The following is a 20,698-nucleotide window of genomic DNA, read 5'->3' as shown; positions in this document are numbered from 1 at the left end:
TATGTATGTATGTATGTATGTATGTATGTATGTATGTATGTATGTATGTATATGTGCGTTTGTATATGTATGTATGTATGTATGTATGTATATATATGTTCATGCATTCACACATAATCACATGCATACCCACGTGCGCGCACACATACACTGTTTGAACTTCGTTGTTCAATCTGCCGAAACTGAATCTTGTTTGGCTTTTTCAGTATTTCCTCAGAGACATTTACTAAAGGAGTGAAAACTACTGAGATGATTAAAAGCTTTTGTTAGTGACTATCAAGCTACACAATTACGTGAGGAGTGAGACAGAAAAGTTCGACTTCCATGATTTTAATTAAGATATTTTAACAACGAACTACATACATTTCTGTTATATTCTGATTGCTTTCTCAAATATTTGATTATTCGCATTAAATCTTTTGTCACCTTTATCAGTAATGTGTGAATGAATATATTGAGGTATTCGGGTGCATGTGTGTGAATGCGTATGTGAATGGACGATGGATGAGTGCGTGCGTATGAGTAGAAGTGGATGTATGAGAAAGAGAGGAGAGAAAGAAAAAGAAGACGAAAATAGAGAGAGGGGGAGCGAAGAGGGAGAGAGTGAGAGCGAGAAAGAAAAACGTGTCAATGTATGATATGAAGGGTGTATGGGTATCTAAGAAAGAACGGGAGAATGAAGAGGAAAAATGTGTGTGTATATCTCTAATACACACATGCATGCATATATACATAGATGATGTCGTATATATGTATATATATATATGTATGTGTGTGTATATGTTTGGTGTCTGTGTTTGTCCCCCTAGCATTGCTTGACAACCGATGCTGGTGTGTTTACGTCCCCGTCACATAGCGGTTCGGCAAAAGAGACCGATAGAATAAGTACTGGGCTTACAAAGAATAAGTCCCGGGGTCGATTTGCTCGACTAAAGGCGGTGCTCCAGCATGGCCGCAGTCAAATGACTGAAACAAGTAAAAGAGTAAAAGAATATTATATATATATATATATACATATATATAATATATGTATATATATATATATATGTGTGTGTGTGTGTGTGTGTGTGTGTGTGTGTGTGTGTGTGTATGTATGTATGTATGTATGCATGCATGCATATATGCATGTATGTATGTATGTATGTATGTATGTATGTATGTATGCATGTATGTATGTATGTATGTATGTATGTATGTATGTATGAGTGAGGGCGCGTGGCTTAGTGGTTAGGGCATTCGGCTCATGATCGTACGGTTGTGAGTTCGATTCCCGGCGACGCGTTGTGTCCTTGAGCAAGACACTTTATTTCACGTTGCTCCAGTCCACTCAGCTGGCAAAAATGAGTTGTACTTGTATTTCAAAGGGTCAGCCTTGTCACTCTCTGTGTCACGCTGATTATCCCCGAGAACTACGTTAAGGGTACACGTGTCTGTGGAATGCTCAGCCATTTGCACGTTAATTTCACGAGCAAGCTGTTCCGTTGATCGTATCAGCTGAGACCCTCGTCGTCGTAACCGGCGGAGTCTTTTAATAATGTATGTATGTATGTATGTATGTATGTATGTCCGCATGTGTACGTAACTACGCCTGTATCTGACCCTGTGATATGTGAAAATAAATGTGTGTGAGTATATGAGTGTGTATGTCTGTGTGCATGCGTGTGTATATTTCTTTCAGAAAGCATAGCAAAAAAGCAACTTAATATTTAAAAAAAAAGGCAATGCTCCAAGCTAATCAGTTCAGTATTTGAATTCGAACTATCATTGTAAGATCAATACAGTTGATATTGATTTCTATCTGTGTATGTAATTGAGATTATCTGAATTGACACAGGACTATGCAGACTTCTCGGCGACTCTGTTTATCGACAGCAACTACATCAACAACAATAAAAACCATTATGAAAACAAGAAGACAGCAAGAGAATATACTGTCGAAGAGCTGGGGGAATGGGTTATGGTGTCAAACTAAGCTCTTAAGTATTCAGTTCAAATCTACTAAAGCCGTTTCCTTGTTGCTGCTGTCTCCTTCTTTTTCTTCTTCTTCTTCTTCTTCTTCTTCTTCTTCTTCTTCTTCTTCTTCTTCTTCTTCTTCTTCTTCCTCCAATCAGGACTCACGACATTAGCCACAAAAAATAATCTCTAATTCGAGCCTACTAAGAATGCGTGTGGCAACTTGAAGATCCACCCACTACACGCGATAGACTGGCGGTTGCACAGGCGCGAAAGCTACGTTGTTATCCTCATTCCGTAAAACGGTGGCTTTTAACGGGTGGAGAGCTGAATCATCCTGGGGTACTGAGGTTTCACAATCTAGACTAGGGTCTGAAAGTTTACCACACCATAGTGGGTTACACAATGGTTCCTCTGCTTTGTGACAGAAGTAAGAAGTAAGAGTGAGAGAAAGTTGTGATGAAAGAGTACAGCGGGGTTCACCCTCTCCCGCCGGAGCCTCGTGGAGATTAGGTGTTTTTGCTCAATAAAAACTCACAATGCCCGGTGTGGGAATCGAAACGGCGTTTTTACGACCGCGAATCCGCTGCCCTAACCACTGGGCCTTTGCGCCTCCATTGTTGCTGCTGCTGTTGTTTTAGCCACTGGCCAGTCCTGACTGACAAGATTTATGATCAAAGGCGTTATTAGTCATGACCCATCGCTTTTCTCTTGATCATTGAGTATCAAGCACTACATTATCTAATCTGTCCCTTGCTTCACCTTTATATTTTTTACTCTACTACGCTGTAATTTAGGGATGATTTCTTAGAGGCCAAAACATTCACGTAAGGCAGTGGTTCTCAAAAAGTTTTGCCAATGGAACCCCGTTTATTCCTATTTTACTCAGGCGGCAGGGACCTCAGCCATTCGATGCCTAAAATCTCTCGTATTTTTATGATTAAAGTCTTATATTTTTATGAATTGTATTTCAAAAATGTTAAAATGTATTATGTATTGTAGAAATATAAACAGTTTATTGCACATAAAGTTTAACAACAAATATCATATGGGTCCCCAGGTCATATGGACCTCGGTTAAGAACCATTGACGTAGAGGTTCCCTCACTAGTTAGCATTTCGCTGAGTACATGAGCTGACCTTTTGATTTTTGTAAGCTTCAGTTAACATAGATGTCGAGAATAAAATATTCAATCATCTGAAATGTTTATTTGGGGTAACTCGAGTATAATCTATGAAGTGATTTATCGCCTATGCACTTAAAGCCATATATATTTATTGGCTATTTTGTATGGAACAGTCTAAACAGTGTAAGACGTTATGTCGTGTTTTATATTCGCATCCAGTGAAAAGTAGAAAATTGAAAAATCTGTTGAGTGCTGGTAAATGTCATAAGGTGCTTAGTTACGTCGTTCCATGTTCTGATCCATTTTGGAATTAATTTCTTCTTTCTTTATTGCCCACATGGGGCCAAACATAGAGGGGACAAACAAGGACAGACAAACGGATTAAGTCGATTAAATCGACCCCAGTGCGTAACTGGTACTTATTCAATCGACCCCAAAGGATGAAAGGCAAAGTCGACCTCGGCGGAATTTGAACTCAGAACGTAACGGCAGACGAAATACCTATTTCTTTACTATCCACAAGGGGCTAAACACAGAGAGGACAAGCAAGGACAGACAAACGGATTAAGTCGATTACATCGACCCCAGTGCGTAACTGGTACTTATTTAATCGACCCCGAAAGGATGAAAGGCAAAGTCGACCTCGGCGGAATTTGAACTCAGAACGTAGAGACAGACGAAATACCGTTTGGCATTTCGCCCGGCGTGCTAACGATTCTGCCAGCTCGCCGCCTTAATTTTGAAATTAATTTCTGTTGTGACTGACTTCGCCTTTCATCGTTTTGGAGATAATGAGATAAATATAATTAAGTCTTGGGGGTGCGGGGAAGGACGTAGGTTGATTCCACTCAGCTCTCTTTCAAAATGTGTGGCAATATATTCTTATCGTTTAGTCAGACGAGGTGGCGGTTTCCATAACCCTTTACAGGGCCTCTGAGACTGGTGGAGGGAAAGAGGAAAGTATTCTCAAAATCGGAGAAATGACTCGAATGTTCGCAACTGAGTGGATTCCGCTAAAGGGTCTCAAAGTGTCAGATGGAGATGTTACACCAGTTCTTGATTAAGTTTGCCAGTCAAATAGGCCACAACAAGATTGAAATCGAGAACGAAAAGTCATAATGAATATTGCAACCCATCCAATTCGACGTTCCTACAGTCCTGCCAAACTACTATTCTGGATTGGTACTTTGTATTTTCCCCAAAAGGATGGAAAACAACACTCATCTCGACGGGATTCGAACTAGAGCGCTGAGATTTAAAAAATGTATAATATTTGTCAAACTCCATTGGTATTTCAATTGTGGTTTATCATCCACGAGTAATAAAAAGACTGAACTGCTAATTTCCTCCGCAAAATCAGGATAACTGAAAAATGAGCTCCGCGAGGTGGGGTGGCTGTTGCAGCGAGTGTCGCTGGCCATTCCGCCGCAGCAACGCCATTGCGGTTATGTCCGTATGGCGCCGCTGAACATGCTATTTGTTTTGGGGTGTACTTTACTCCCCAACCATCTTCTGCTGCTAAATCACCCCTTTTTTTTTCTTTTTCTTAGGTTCCTTGTAATTAAATTGTGATTCAACCTTTATGTAAATAAACCCAATTTTGAAAGTAGAAAAAAATTCATTAAAGAAAAGCAATACTGTCCTTAAAATATATTCATATATCTTTTATCGTGGAATCATCCGAATTCTAATACACTGTTGTGACGCCTAACTCGCTTTCTTTAACGTTTGCCCACCTGAAATTAGAATCCTTCATTTGTGTGACCTACGACCGTAAATAGAATTCAGTTCCCTACTCTAGTTGTAGATTAGTTCACCTTAAAACTAAGAAAAGAAAATCACCCAATTTTCCAGCGACGCCAGATGCCATACGAAACCCTTTGTCTCCGATATGCATCTCTCCGGAATTCACTTACTACACACGTTTCAACTTCTGATATGACTACAAGAATTCAAAATGAATTAATACTACGTATATTCCTCTATAGTGGAGGCGCGTGGCTTAGTGGTTAGGGTGTCATGATCGTAAGATTGTGGTTTCGATTCCTGGACCGAGCGACGCGTTGTGTTCTTGAGCAAAACACTTCATTTCACGTTGCTCCAGTCCACTCAACCGGCAAAAATGAGTAACGCCGCGATGGACTGCCGTCCCGTCCAGCTGGGGAACACATACGCCATAGAAACCGGGAAACCGGGTCTATAAACCTGGCTAGGCTTTAAAAAGGGCGCAAAAAATATTCCTCTATTACCCAGGATAGAGAATTTGAAAAGCGCTTTCTTATCTTATTAATGGACGCTGTCCCCCCATTTCGGATTCAGTAATATAAGAAATAGACTACACATTTTAGCTATGGCAATTCTTAAATAAAAAGCTGCATTCATATGGTATGTATTTAGCTTGAACTGACCTTTGATTTCCAATGAAAAAAGATACTTGTTGAAGTGTTATCAAGAAGTCTGTGTGTATAACCTGTTCATAACCTACATCAAATTGTCTGCAAGATACACTAGAATTTGTGCAATAACCTAATCTGTGATCTCTTCCATACATAAGCGAAACATGTTTATTATTATTAGCTTTATTTTTGCTCTGAACTTAACCCAACATTTTTCTACTGTCTGTACAATGAAAAGCTGTATTTATTAACCAGAGACACACTTGTATTCATTATTTTATAATAGACAGAGAAGAACGTGTGTGTGCGTATATATATATAATATATATATGATATAAATATAAATATATAATATATATATATATATATATATATATATATATTATATATATATATTAATATATATATATATATATATATATATATATATATATATATATATATATATATATATAAACGCATACGTACACACGCTCACACATATTCACAAGATATAGATTTACATATATCTATCTATATTCATATATACATATATATAAGGAGGGTATGTATGTGTGAGTGTATATGTGTGGGGAGATGGTTACAGAAATACCAGTTATTCTGGTTATTTTTCTTGTATTATTTTTCAGACTTTAAAATTCATTGTGTTGTTCTATTTGTTTTCATTCTTGATTTATTTAAATATACTTTAAATAATGCAATGCACTCTACATTAAATGATGTATTGTATACAGCCTTAGAAATACGTTTTAGTGTTATTGTTTTTGTTATCATCAAAAGTGAAAACCCAAGCATTGACCACCGATATGAAATATCCTTTGATCAATCAACATTGTCTTTAGTAGTCTATCTATATTTACACATACAAATATATATACATATATATATATATATATATATATATGGAAAAAAGTCAAGGTAGAAAAGGTTAAAATAATTTTATAAAAAACATTTCAGTACCGGTTTCGGTGATTGAGACTTTTTCAACTGTAAGTATGACACCCAGAGCAGGTTAGTGCATATATCGGGTTCTCCGAAGCACATGTGCAGCTGCTTTTCACTGTGAAACGTTGAGGGATCAGAGTTCTCATTCAAACATAGACAACGTTTCACAGAGAAAAGAAGCTTCATATGTGCTTCGGAGAACCTGATATACGCACTAAACCTGCCCTGGATGTCAAGAGCAATACATATCTCAAACAAAAAACAGTCTACGTCAAAGGATGGCTCTGCACAGATCTCAGATCAAAATTTTAAGAAAAAGAAAAATAGCATTCAGCCAACACATCGACATTTGCGCCAATAAAAATCCAAGCTTCAGAATGTTTCCCCTCCATCAATTCAGGGACGATACACCCTGTAGCCAACGAATTAATAAAGAGTCTCTCTTTATTACAAAATACAGATCCCTTTTGAACGCATCTACAACAAATGACATATCCACCACAGCCTTATAATAACACCCACGCAAATATTAAAAATGATACATTCAAAAAAGACACCCAAGAATTCATTAAAAACAGCCCCAATCACTGCTATAATCCATAACGAATCACTTTTAGGTCACTTGACCATTTAACATCCTCCTACTATCCAACCATCCTGCATTCCCTTATTATTCTTTCTCTTCTTCTCTGTCTCCTTCTTCGTCTTCTTCCTCTCCACCTCCTTCCTTACTTTACTACTACTGCTATTTAGAATAACACCTACGCAAATATTATAAACAATGCATTCAAAAGCGATATCTCAAGAATTCAGTTACTACTTCCATCCACAAGTCACTTTCAGGGCACCTGACCATTTAACATCCTACTACTGTCATAGCATTCCCGCATTATTTTCTTCTTCTTCTTCTTCTTCTTCTTCTTCTTCTTCTTCTTCTCTTCTTCTTCTTCTCTTCTTCTTCTTCTTCTCTGCCAAGAATTCACAACGACCTCGAAGCCACAAGAGTAAAGAAGAGAGACAAATACAGAAACAGGCAGAAACAAGGAAAATGCCCCTTGTATTTGAATACTATGCAAATATTCTTTTTAAATACTTTTCATTTAATTTTTTCAAAATTTAATTGTTTTCCATACTTACAGTTTAAAAAGTCTCAATGACCGAAACCGGTACTAAAATGCTTTTATAAAATTATTTTTGTATTTTCTACCTTTACTTTTTTCCATAAATATATCAACTCGTGTGTGTGTGTGTTCCTTTTCAACCTCATATATATATATATATATATAACTAATGCTTGCCGTGATCGTGAGGTGTTTTAGACTTTTTAAGTGTCCGCTTTTCATGGATTGAATGTATTCGTGTCTTTGCCGACATGAATTGCCGACTTGCATCGAATATCCTCGATATAATTACAGTTCTGAAAGCCCACTAAGCATTTCACCCGGCGTGCTAACGTTTCTTATTTCTAAACACAGAGAGGACAAACAAGGACAGACAAAGAGATTAAGTCGATTACATCGCCCCCAGTGCGTAACTGGTACTTAATTTATCGACCCCGAAAGGATAAAAGGCAAAGTCGACCTCGGCAGAATTTGAACTCAAAACGTAGCGGAGACGAAATACATCTAAGCACTTCGCCCTGCGTGCTAACCTTTCTGCCAGCTCGCCGCCTAAGACAGTTGAAATATTGCCGCCAAAATGCTTTCAATTCCATCCGATCTTAGTGTGCAAAAAAAAAAAAATCTGACAATATTTAGAAAATTGGCAATGTCTAAATCGATGTGTTCCACACATGTGGCAACAATGACTGCATATCTCTTTGTTTCTTTTGTTAACATCTGACATGGAATGTTTGAAACAAAAAAATATGAAAACAGCTTTTAATTAGTTTGAAGGGAGTTATATACGATAATTAAATGTTCAGAAATACCACTCGCACTTCGTGTGTGTGTGTGTGTGTGTGTGCCACAGAATCTCATAAAAGATGTCCCCAATGTCTAAGCGTTGCCTAGTCTAATAAGAATATCTATGAAGAAACACAACCAATATGATTGTATGTAGTCTTCTCAAACTATGAATCCACAAATACTTTCCCCTTTACTAGAATGAAGGGCAACTCAAGAACGTGATTCAGGTATGAAAAATAATTCACTCACTAATAAGCGTAACAAAATATACATTCCCATCATGTGTGTGTTTGTTATATCTTTGTGAATTTGCATACAACTATACTGTTGTGTATATATATTTCTGAGTGCCCATGTATCAGTATATATAAATACATGCACCCTGGCCCAGAACGCTATATCATTCAGTAACTGTGCATGTACAACAATGGCTAACAGTTGTCCGTTCATCAAATGGCCAACTGTGTAAGTTTTGTGACGCCATTTAATACTTCAGTCATTTTTAGACAAAGAAAACTTTATTTTCGAACCTGGGGTACCGTTAACATTTAAGTTCTGTGAAACTAAAATAGAATCTATATGAACACAGAGCCATAGTTTGTATGGTCCACCTAACATCGAAATATTCAGAATAGCCAAATCTTTATTTCAAAAAACTACTATACGTGTGACCTGATGTTTTTCAGGTGAAACCCAACATAATGATCTTCTTCATAAGCTATATTTATTTATAAATGGATGCATAAACATTTTAATGACTTAGACGAGGAGGAAAAATAGCCATGTTTCTTTTCCGGACGTCTGACACTGACACTGGTGGTAGGAGAAAAGGAAGTTAACCTAAGACAAAGGTGGCTATCCTGAATCCTTACAGCAAAGTAGAATTCGTAAAGGAACCCAGGTACCAAATGATGGCATTAAATTTGGTATCCTTCCAAGCCTACCGCTCAAGAGCAGAAATTTATGCTCAATTTAATTCTGAAAACTTTAATATATCCGAAAGTATGGTAAAATACTATGGTGCCTAGTGGGGGAATCGATCACAAAAACCTCGTAATTGCGAAGCGTACTTCATAAATTCATAGCTATGCCTGCATCAATTCAATATTTAAAATATTAGTTTCAAATTTTGGCACAAGGCCGGTAATTTGGGAAGAACGGGGACTCAACTCTGTGAGGTCTGTGCGTTGTCACGATCAGCAAATAATATCAGCAATTTGAAAATTTAATGTATAGATATACATACATACATATACATATACATATATATATATATATATATATATATATATAATATATTATATAGATATATATATATATATATATAGAATTATATATATTTAATTTGAAAATCTAACATATATATATACATACGTAAATTAATGTATAAAAATATCTATCTCACAATCAATTTACATCCATTCACTACTGTTTTGTGTGTCTATGCTGGGGCTATTATTATTATACTATTATTATTTATTATTTCTTATTATTATTATTATTATTATTATTATTATTATTATTATTATTATTATTATTATTACACTTTAGATTTTCAAATCACTGGTATTATTTGTAATAAAGAAATAAGAATTGTTATCGCACTGGATGAAAAAGCTCTGCACAATTTTTCTGAGCTCAAATCACGGCGCGGTCACTTTTGCTTTTATCATTCGGGGTCGACAAAATAAGTACCAGTTCAGTACTGAAACTGATATAATCGATTATCCACTTCCATACGAAAATTTCTGGCGCTTGTCCCTTTAGTAAAGAGAAGAGAAAAAAAAACAGGGAAGCAAAGATCAGGTGGTGTTTTTAAACTGGACAACAGAAAGCATTTTGTAATTTTCATGTTCCATTTACAGGAGAATTATTTAGATTTTGCATTATTTACATTATTTACATTACTTACATTCAACGGATATTTGTCCTCATCTTGTTTGTTGTTAACTTAACGTTTCGGCTGATATACCCTCTAGCTTTCTTCAGGTGTCTTGGGGAAATTTCAAACCTGGGTCCTCATTCTTAAGGTATATTTTTCGATGTTATTATTGTTGTTATTATTATTGTTGTTGTTGTTGTTGTTGTTGCTGTTGTTGTTGTTGTTGTTGTTCAGGTCACTGCTTGGAAACGAACTCGGAATCTTGGGGTTAAGAGCACGGGCTTCTAACCCCAAGATTCCGAGTTCGAACCAAGCTGTAACCTGAACAACATTAACAACAACAACAACAACAAAAACAACAACAACAACAACAACAATAATAATAATAATAAAATAATAATAATAATAATAATAATAATAATAATAATAATAATAACAATAATTACATCGAAAAAATATACCTTAGGAAGAGAACCCAGGTTCGAAATTTCCCCAAGACACCTGAAGAAGGCTGGAGGGTATATCAGCCGAAAGGCTGTGTTAACAACAAACAAGATGAGGACAAATATCCGTCGAATGTAAATAATGTAAATAAAGCACATAGTTCCTCATCTCTTAAATATAGAACTGTATTAAGATTTTGCCAGAAATTAATACGTCTACAAGACTTTCGAAACAGAAGAATTGAAAATATGAAGCTGTTTTTATATCTTTTGTGTCTTCCTACTCAGATCATAGTCTTAATTCTTGTAGGTTCGGCCCATCGTTTGTGTTGCGCATAAAATAATCGTGACCTGATTTTATATCAAGTTATTGAGATATTAAGTATATAGTATATATATATATATATATATATATATATATATATATATTATATATATATATTTTATATTATATATATATATATATATATATATATATATATATATATATATATTATATATATATATATATATATGTATATATATATATACTTATTTGGAAAAGAATGTGTGGCGTTCGATCATATAATAATATAAATAATATAAAATATATGCATATATACATACATATACGTGTATAGCTACGTATATATGTATATATGCATGCCTATATGGGTACAGGACATCAAAAATCGTTGAACACAATGAGAAACGAAAACATAAAAACAAAAATATAGAAAAGAACTTTTTTTTCGAACAACGAAAAAAAAAAAAACTAAACATCATATATATATATACATATATATTATATATATATAATATATATATATATATTATATATATATATATATATATAATATAACGTTTATATAATAGATTTCTTTTAACATCGATAAATCATTTCTGGAAAAAATATCTTTGATAACATATGTCTTTTTCTTGTTAAGTTTCATACCTACGAAGTACGTGATCGCAATACACTTTCATAGATGTATGCACGTGTACATGCACAGCATACACAAAAATAAAGACAGCCATGAAAATAGATGTGTGCTCGACCAATTGTATATTTGTGTGAGTGCGTGTATGTGTGTGTGAGCATATGTGTGTGTTTGTGTGCACGTGTGCGGATATATATATATATATGTGCATATGTATGATGTATGTATATACGCATAAATACATATATGCGTATGTATATATGCATCTATATATATATATATATATACATATGCGAATGTATATATACATACATACATATATGCGTATGTATATATTTATATATATATATATGTGTGCGTGTGTCTGTATACACATATATATATATATACACATGCATACACACGCACACACACACACATACACACAAACACACACGCACATACATGCATATACAGACGTATGTATACGTTCATAAATGCATAGACACACATACAATACCTACAAACATATTCACAAACACGTTTGTTTTTTTGTCCGCGTGCGCGCGCGTGTAGCGCAATTTAACACATCTGAAATACCAAGATATTTTCGTGACAACATAATAACTCATCTATCAATTTGTCATGTTTCTCGATTAAATTACCGGTGTATAACGATGATCAATGTATTTCTTTTCGATATCTGAGCTAAAAAGATTTTATCCTACTTAATTTACACCAAATTTCATCTGCTCTAATCTTGGTTATTTAGTTCTCAGAGCTTTTTTATTCTGTCTTTTTAATGAAATTGGAGTCATTTTTTTTTATTTTGAAGTCACGTATAAATTGTAATAGCTACATCAATTTAAGAACGATGTCTTCTCTTGATTAACTTAAATACTGGGTTGTCCAGAAAGTTCATGCCGATTTTTAAAGGAAAGAAAAAGGTCAATAAATACTTGCTATTATAATTTTAATCAACCAAATATGAACCATTTTGTTGCACAATGCGTCTCCATCTTTCCATTAAATTGAAAATACCCTCTTCCCAGAATAGAGGTAGTTTCATGGCAAAGAATTCATCAAGGTATCTTTTTACGTCATCCAAGGAATTGAAGTTTTTACCATTAAGACTATTCTGCAGAGACTTGAATAAATGGAAATCCGAAGGAGCAATATCTGGTGAATATGGAGGGTGGGGTGACACATCCCAGCCGAGCTGCAGCAATTTTTGTCTGGTTCCCAAAGCATCAAGTGCCGAAAATGAACTTTCTTATCTTCCATTTTAAAGGGTTTCAGAATTAACACAGGTTATAGGAACATAAACCTTCTCCCACGAAATGATAGCTTAAACTGTGCTCTAAATGGAGGTGTAGTCAAATCCTATTTCGTGGACTCAAACATGTTCTAAAGTAAGTCGAAATGTAAGCTACTATAAACCGGCATGAACTTTCCGGACAACCCAATATATGACTCTTTTGTCTCCCGTGTATAGCCCCTGAGTAAAGTATCTAGAATTTTACTATTTCAAGAAGTTTAGCAATCAACACTCTGTCTAAGACTATTCTGCAGAGACCTGAATAAATGGAAATCCGAAGGAGCAGTATCTGGTGAATATGGATGGTGAGGTGACATATCCCAGCCGAGCTGCAGCAATTTTTGTCTGGCCCCCAAAGCATCAAGTACCGAAAATGAACTTTCTTATCTTCCATTTTAAAGGGTTACAGAATTAACACAGGTTATAGGAACATAAACCTTCTTCCACGAAAATACAGCTTAAAATGTGCTCTAAATGGAGGTGTAGTCAAATCCTATTTTATGGACTCAACCATGTTCTAAAATAAGTCGAAAGGTAAGCTACTATAAATCGGCACAAACTTTCCGGACAACTCAATATATGACTCTTTTGTCTCCCGTGTATAGCCCCAGAGCAAAGTATCTAGAATTTTACTGTTTCAAGAAGTTTAGCAATCAATTACTCTGTCAGCATTTAGCAAAGCAATAAATGATGCCGAGTCTTCGAGACAGAAAAAACAAAATTTAAAGATACAAACGTAAAATATCTTTTAAGACAAATGTTGACTTAGGTAAAAGCTCGTGCCTGGTTTAGGGTCAAGATGATTAATAACTACAGGTTTTAGGATTATTCACCAACTGTTAAATAATTAAAAAGATCGGAAACCAGTTTGATTTTCAACGGCATTAATGCCTTCGTTGCTAAGTAATGAGAAAATTGTGTTTGCTAACAATATTATCGTAATCCTCTTTGATTTCACTCTTCGTCGAGTGAATGTCGTCAGTGGATGTTACTTTGTCAATACGAGATCTTGTATCGCTTTAAAGAGGATAGAGAAAGAAGCTTGGTCTTATGGTTTTTATCTTGTTCTATTCGATCTTCTCTTTACAGTTTCATAGTTTTGACTTCAGTCTAACATCGCAGCACTTGTGAAAGTGTCTTCTGCAATAACTCCGGACCAAACAATGCCCTGAGCACACACACACACACACACACACACACACACACACACACACAAACACACAAACACACATACACACACACATACACACAAACACACACATACACGCAAACACACACACACGCACGCACACACAAACACACACACTCACACATCACACACACATACACACCAAGAACACACACACCACACAAAGGCACACACACACACACACAAACACACAACCACACACACACACACACACACACACACAAACACACACACACACATACACACAAACACACACACACACACACAAACACACACACACACACACAACACACACACACACACACAAACACACACATACACACATACATACACAAAAACACAACACACACACAAACACACACACACACACACAAACACACACACAAACACACACACATACACATACACATACACACACACATACACATAAAACACACACACGCGCATACAGCGAGACGCTCTTTAAGATTATGAGAAGTCACACAAATAAGGTTACGCACTTTCTATTTTCGTTTGAAATTCTGCCTAGAATGTTTTTGTTGTTGTTTCGTATTAATTTTTATGAATATTTAAAATCTATGAATTCTGTCAATTTCTGTCTGAGTTGACATGAACTTTGTCCCATTCATTTTGCTACGAACTTTATATTGTATTATAAACACAAACTTTTCAATCAATTCATAACTCATTAACATATTGCGGTATAGTTAAGAGGCTTGCATTGCAATCACATGGTTTTGGGTTCAGTCCCAGTGCGAGGCTTCTTCAGTGAATAGTGCCATATTAGCGAATCTGGTAGACGGACATTGTGGGGAAGCCCGTCGAATATATATTTCTTTGTGAAGCGCAATGGCCCAGTTGGTTAGGGCAGCGGACTCGCGGTCATAGGATCGCGGTTTCGATTCCCAGACCGGTGTTGTGAGTTTATTGAGCGAAAACCCTAAAAGCTCCACGAGGCTCGTCAGGGATGGTGGTGATCCCTGCTGTACTCTTTCACCACAACTTCTCTCACTCTTACTTCCTGTTTCTGTTGTACCTGTATTTCAAAGGGCCGGCCTTGTCACTCTCTGTGTCACGCTGAATATCCCCGAGAACTACGTTAAGGGTACACGTGTCTGTGGAGTGCTCAGTCACTTACACGTTAATTTCACGAGCAGGCTGTTCCGTTGATTCGGATCAACCGGAACCCTCGTCGTCGTAACCGACGGAGTGCTTCCATATATTCCTTTACTACTCACAAGGGGCTAAACACAGAGGGGACAAACAAGGAGAGACAAACGGGTTACGTTGATTATATTAACCCCAGTGCGTGCGAAACTGGTACTTAATTTATAGACCCCGAAAGGATGAAAGGTAAAGTCGACCTCGGCGGAATTTGAACTCAGAACGTAACAGCAGGCGAAGTACGGTTACGCATTTCGCCCGGCGTGCTAACGTTTCTGCCAGCTCGCCGTCGAATATAAATGTGTGTGAATGCGTCACTCTGTTTGTGCGTGAGTGCGTGCGTGCGTGTGTGTGTGTGAGTGTGTGTCTCTCTGATATAGCTTAACAACCGGCTAATTTGTCTTGTTTGTGTTACCATAACTTAGCAGTGCGACAAAACATTTCGTTGGGATAAGTACCAAAAATCTTTATATATAAAAGAGAAGTTGTGTGTCTGTCTCCTACGATTTAGATTCCTAACTACTCCCACATTTTGCGGTGCAGTTTAATCAAAAGCGGGTATCTTATAGTCGTGATTCATATCGAGCCCTTCTGGGTATTAGCGCGCGTCTACGATGAGTCTGCGATTTGAAAAAAAATTACCATAATTTTTTTCCATTTTAATGCATTTTTTTCGCTATGATATAAGGGAAGTAACTCTCTAAAAATGTCTACGATGAGTCAACGATAAAAAAAAAAAATTACCATAATTTTTTTCCATTTTTAATGCATTTTTTGCTATTCTTTGGCTATAACTCTCTAAAAATGTTATATAGTTATTTCCCTTACAAACCCGAGCAACGCCGGGCGATACTGCTAGTAAAAAATTAAAAACTCACACAAGTACTGGAGTCGAATTCTCCAGCTAAAAGCTTTCAGCTCGGTGTTCCATTATGGTCGCCGTCGAATGAGTAAAAATATAAGAAATAAAAGATAAAAGAACGTACACATTTCCTTTGTGCTTTCAGTTTCTATACAGACTATATTCAATGTTGCTATTTTTATACTGTTCTTAGATTTTGAATTTCTTGCATTATGGATCTCTTGTGATCAACATATTTTTTTAGATCGTAGTAAAATGACCTTTGCTACGTGAATTATTCTCATTACTATAACTCTCTCACTCTCTCTCTCCTCTCTCTCTCTCTCTCTCTCTCTCTCTCTTTCTCTCTCTCTGATATCTCCCGAACTATCATCTTCAATTATTTACTTCACTGTCTCTTATTTTCGTAGAATATCAACAAATATATTATATATATATATATATATAAATATATATATATATATATATACTACACAACACACAAAATACTTAGATATTTACGAAAGACGATATATCGTAATAGATGTCTATGTCTCATTGGCGATTATTGAGATGTAGGTTCTAGATTGTTTCCTTATGCTAAGTTGAAGATATAACCAAAACTTAATGACTGTAAAATTAAAAAGGTCGGCTTGTAAACATGTGATTTCGGGTTCAGTCCCACTGTACGGAACCTTGGTCTAGTGTCCTCTAGATATGAAAACCACTTTTCCACTCCATCATTCTCGCTCTTCAGTACAGTATTTCAAGATTTTAAATTTGAGAACACTGTAAAAAAATTGAACATACCTTATCTGATCAAACGACATTAGACAAGCTTCATCCAATGACCAGTACTTCCGAATTCAAACAAACGAATGAGATCTCGTATTCTCCCTTCTCGTATTCTCATACGAGGGGCGTTCAATAAGTAATGCCCCTGACCCACTTCCCATAGCAGTAGAGCAACGACACTTGGCACAGTTATTGTCTTTTCCTACATAGGAACTACTCAGTTATGCATTTCTCCCATCGTTTGATACAGCTCTGGAGACCGTTTTTGTAGAAGACCCCAGCTTGGTCCTCCACCACACACGGGACTTCAGAAATCAAGGCTGCATCATCTGGAAACGCTTTCCTTTCAAAATCAACTTCATGGCTGGGAAGAGGTGAAAATCAGAGGGTGGCAGGGGAGGAGTTCATAGCTGCACGCCTGTGCTTCTGATCTGGCGACACGCGAGTTGTGGACCGGAGCGTTGTCCTGCAGGAGGAGGATACCTTTGCTGATCTTGCCCCTCCTCTTGATTTTGATAGCTTCTCTTAATTTCCTCAAAAGTGAAGCTTAATAGGCTCCTGTAATTGTGGTACCCTTTGCCAGGAAATCTGTCATCACTACTCCGTCCTGGTCCCAGAAGACTGTGAGCATAACCTTGTCAGCGGAGGGCTGCAACCCTTGCCTTCTTTGGAGGAGGTGAGTCACGGTGCTGTCACACTGCATTGACTGGGCTTTGGTCTATGGACATAGTGATGGACCAGGTTATCCTGTGTGATCAGTCTTTGAAACATTTGACTCATCTTTTGGCACATCTCCAAATTCATCCTCGAGCACTCAACGCGTTCTTGCTTCTGGAAAGGTGTGAGCAACCTGGAAATCCATCTGGCAGACACCTTTTGCATATGCAAATGGTCATGACTGATAGTTTCCACAACCCGTACTAATCTTGACCTATGGGCTATTTGGCGAATAATTAGCGTTGACCTTCCAAAATGGCAGCCTCAACTTGACGGACAGACGTCTCATCACGGCAGAAGGGGGCGACCAGATCTGGGAGCTGGTTTTCTACAGAGTTCCGACTATGTTTGAATTCACAATGCCAGCGTTTTACAAGGTCATATGGGGGGCATCATCACATAAGTTACTTTCATTTCATCAAAAGTCTCCCGTGGTGTGCGTCCTTTCAAATACAAAAACCAGATCACTGCTCGACACTCAACAGGCTCCATTTCACACTTGACTCAGTTCAAACACCTGTAAATCAGAAACCACAATTAGTTCAGAGCTATAATTTATACCTCTATGGAGGTATAAATAAGTGCACATGCAAAATTTCAGCTAGATCCAACAACTGCAAGTGGGTCAGGGGCATTACTTATTGAACGCCCCTCGTATATATACAGTCTTCTGGGACCAGGACGGAGTAGTGATGACAGATTTCCTGGCAAAGGGTACCACAATTACAGGAGCCTATTATGCTTCACTTTTGAGGAAATTAAGAGAAGCTATCAAAATCAAGAGGTGGGCAAAGTCAGCAAAGCCATCCTCCTCCTGCAGGACAACGCTCCGGTCCACAACTCGCGTGTCGCCAGATCAAAGCACAGGCGTTGCAGCTATGAACCCCTCCCTTGCCACCCTCTGATTTTCACCTCTTCCCAGCCATGAAGTTGATTTTGAAAGGAAAGCGTTTCCCAGATGATGCAGCCTTGATTTCTGAAGTCACGTGGTGGTTGGAGGACCAAGCTGGGGTCTTCTACAAAAACGGTCTCCAGAGCTATATCAAACGATGGGAGAAATGCATAACTCTGGGTAGTTCCTATGTAGGAAATGACTAATAACTGTGCCAAGTGTCGCTGCTCTACTGCTATGGGAAGTGGGTCAGGGGCATTACTTATTGAACGCCCCTCGTATCTAACTCCGAAACGCGTTTACAGTTAATCAAAGCCAGGGGAATTCGTTATTTTTTTCTCTTTGCCTACGTGGGTTGTTGAGTATTGTTGTCTGGCAGATTCTCTTATGGTAGAGAAATAGCTAGTTTTGGGCTGCTATTTCTAATTTCGTTATGTGGTGAGCAAATGTTTTGAACCCTAATTATAATTAATATATAATATATTATATATATATATAATATAATATATATATATAATTATATATGTGTTGTGGTGTTGTGTGTGTGTGTGTGTGTTGTGTGTGTGTGTGTGGCCCACAATGCATTTGCAGTGCCAGTACTTATATCAACATTTGGCTGCTTCATTGGACGCTTGATGAGATCCGAACCGCTGATGTGAAAACCCTAAAAATACTAGCAAGCACAAATAATTTCTACATAAACAGTGACTTAGACCGTCCCCAATTAAACGAAAACAAGGCAGCAGACGCTTAACATCGATCCAAAATGCCTTTCAGTGTCGCATCATATCCCTTCAGCAACACCTTCTAACTACCAAGAAGTTGAAGTGCATCCTTTTATTAAGTTTGCAAACATTAGGTTCATAACATCATAAGACTTGGAAGGCAGCTCCTTGAGCAACACTCTTTGTTTGATAAGCTAGAATACATGCCCAAAGAAGTCGCACGGCTGTACCGTAACGTATCATCAGATGAAAGGATGAGCCTATATGAGCAGAAGACTATGCATGCTACGTTCCAAATTTACTTTCTTATCTGTAAGATATAAACATATATATATATTACAGACAAGAAAGTAACCAGAAAGCATCGCCTTGGAGAACTTTTAGACGAATGAATCAACCCGAGTACTTATTTCTTTAAAGCCGTTATTCTAAAAGTCGCTTTTGTCGAACCACTAACTTACGCTTACATAAACACACCAACAACTGCTGTCAAGCAGTGATGGGCGGAGTCAGACACTGACACAAAAACACACACACACACACACACATAGTGATATGCGTGTGCGTGTGTGTGTGATATGTGTGCGTGTGTTTGAGTGTGTGTGTATGTGTGTATGTATATATATATATATATATATAATATATATATGTGTGTGTGTGTGTGTGTGTGTGTGTGTGTGTAGACGGGCTTCTTTCAGTTTCCGTCCACCAAATCCACTCACAAGGTCATCCCAAGGCTATAGTAGAAGACACTTGTCCAAGGGGACATGCAATGGGACTGAACCCAGAACCATGTGATTTGGAAGCAAACTTCAGCCAATGTTACGCTTAAGCATAACAATACTAATAATGTACTGTTAGAGCTCAGTATACATGCTGAGTAAACAGATGAGTAAAGGGCGCAATATGAAATGTTTAAAATGACAAAAGAACAGGAGTTATATAATCAACTATATAGATGTATGCGGAGGCACATGGCCTAGAAGTTAGAGCAGCGGACTCGCGGTCGAGGGATCGCGGGTTCGAATCTCAGACCGGACGATGTGTGTGTTTATGAGCGAAACATCTAAGCTCCACACGGCTCCAGCAGAAGGTAATGGCAAACTTCTGCTGACTCTTTCGCCACAACTTTCTCTCACTCTTTCCTCCTGCATCTTGCAGCTCACTTGCGATGGACCGGCGTCCCGTCTAGGTGAGGAACCTATACGCCAAGGAAACCGGGAAACCGGCCCTTATGAGAAGGAACAAACAATATAGCTACATAAGTGTTTATCCACGCCACATCAAACAACTGGTGTTGGTCTCTTTGTCCCTTTACATCACTGTAACTTATCGGTTCAACTAAATAAAAATGAATAATTTGTTTTTATAAATGAGAGATTAAGTACTAGACTTTCGAAATAAGTAATTAGATCGATTTGTTCCACTAGAAGCCCTTCAATTAAAAGATAAATGATACCAAATCGATTTTACTAACGAAGTCCACCAGCAGAATGTCATCACTTT

The 20,698-nt window shown here is 37.3% G+C and overlaps 1 long non-coding RNA gene across 1 annotated transcript; it reads right to left on the bottom strand.

The window, feature by feature from the left end:
- Window positions 1–1,370: 1,370 nt before the first annotated feature.
- Window positions 1,371–8,085, bottom strand: LOC118763200. Its single transcript, XR_004998951.1, has 3 exons — window positions 8,002–8,085; window positions 3,663–3,721; window positions 1,371–1,380 (listed from the first exon to the last, which is right to left on the bottom strand). It is a non-coding gene; the product is annotated as an uncharacterized LOC118763200 (long non-coding RNA).
- Window positions 8,086–20,698: the final 12,613 nt, after the last annotated feature.

The sequence above is a fragment of the Octopus sinensis genome, linkage group LG4 (assembly GCF_006345805.1).
Source record: "Octopus sinensis linkage group LG4, ASM634580v1, whole genome shotgun sequence".
Classification (NCBI taxonomy): domain Eukaryota; kingdom Metazoa; phylum Mollusca; class Cephalopoda; order Octopoda; family Octopodidae; genus Octopus; species Octopus sinensis.
The sequence above is the reverse complement of the archived record's forward strand: the minus strand, read 5'-3'. Positions and strand labels throughout refer to the sequence as shown.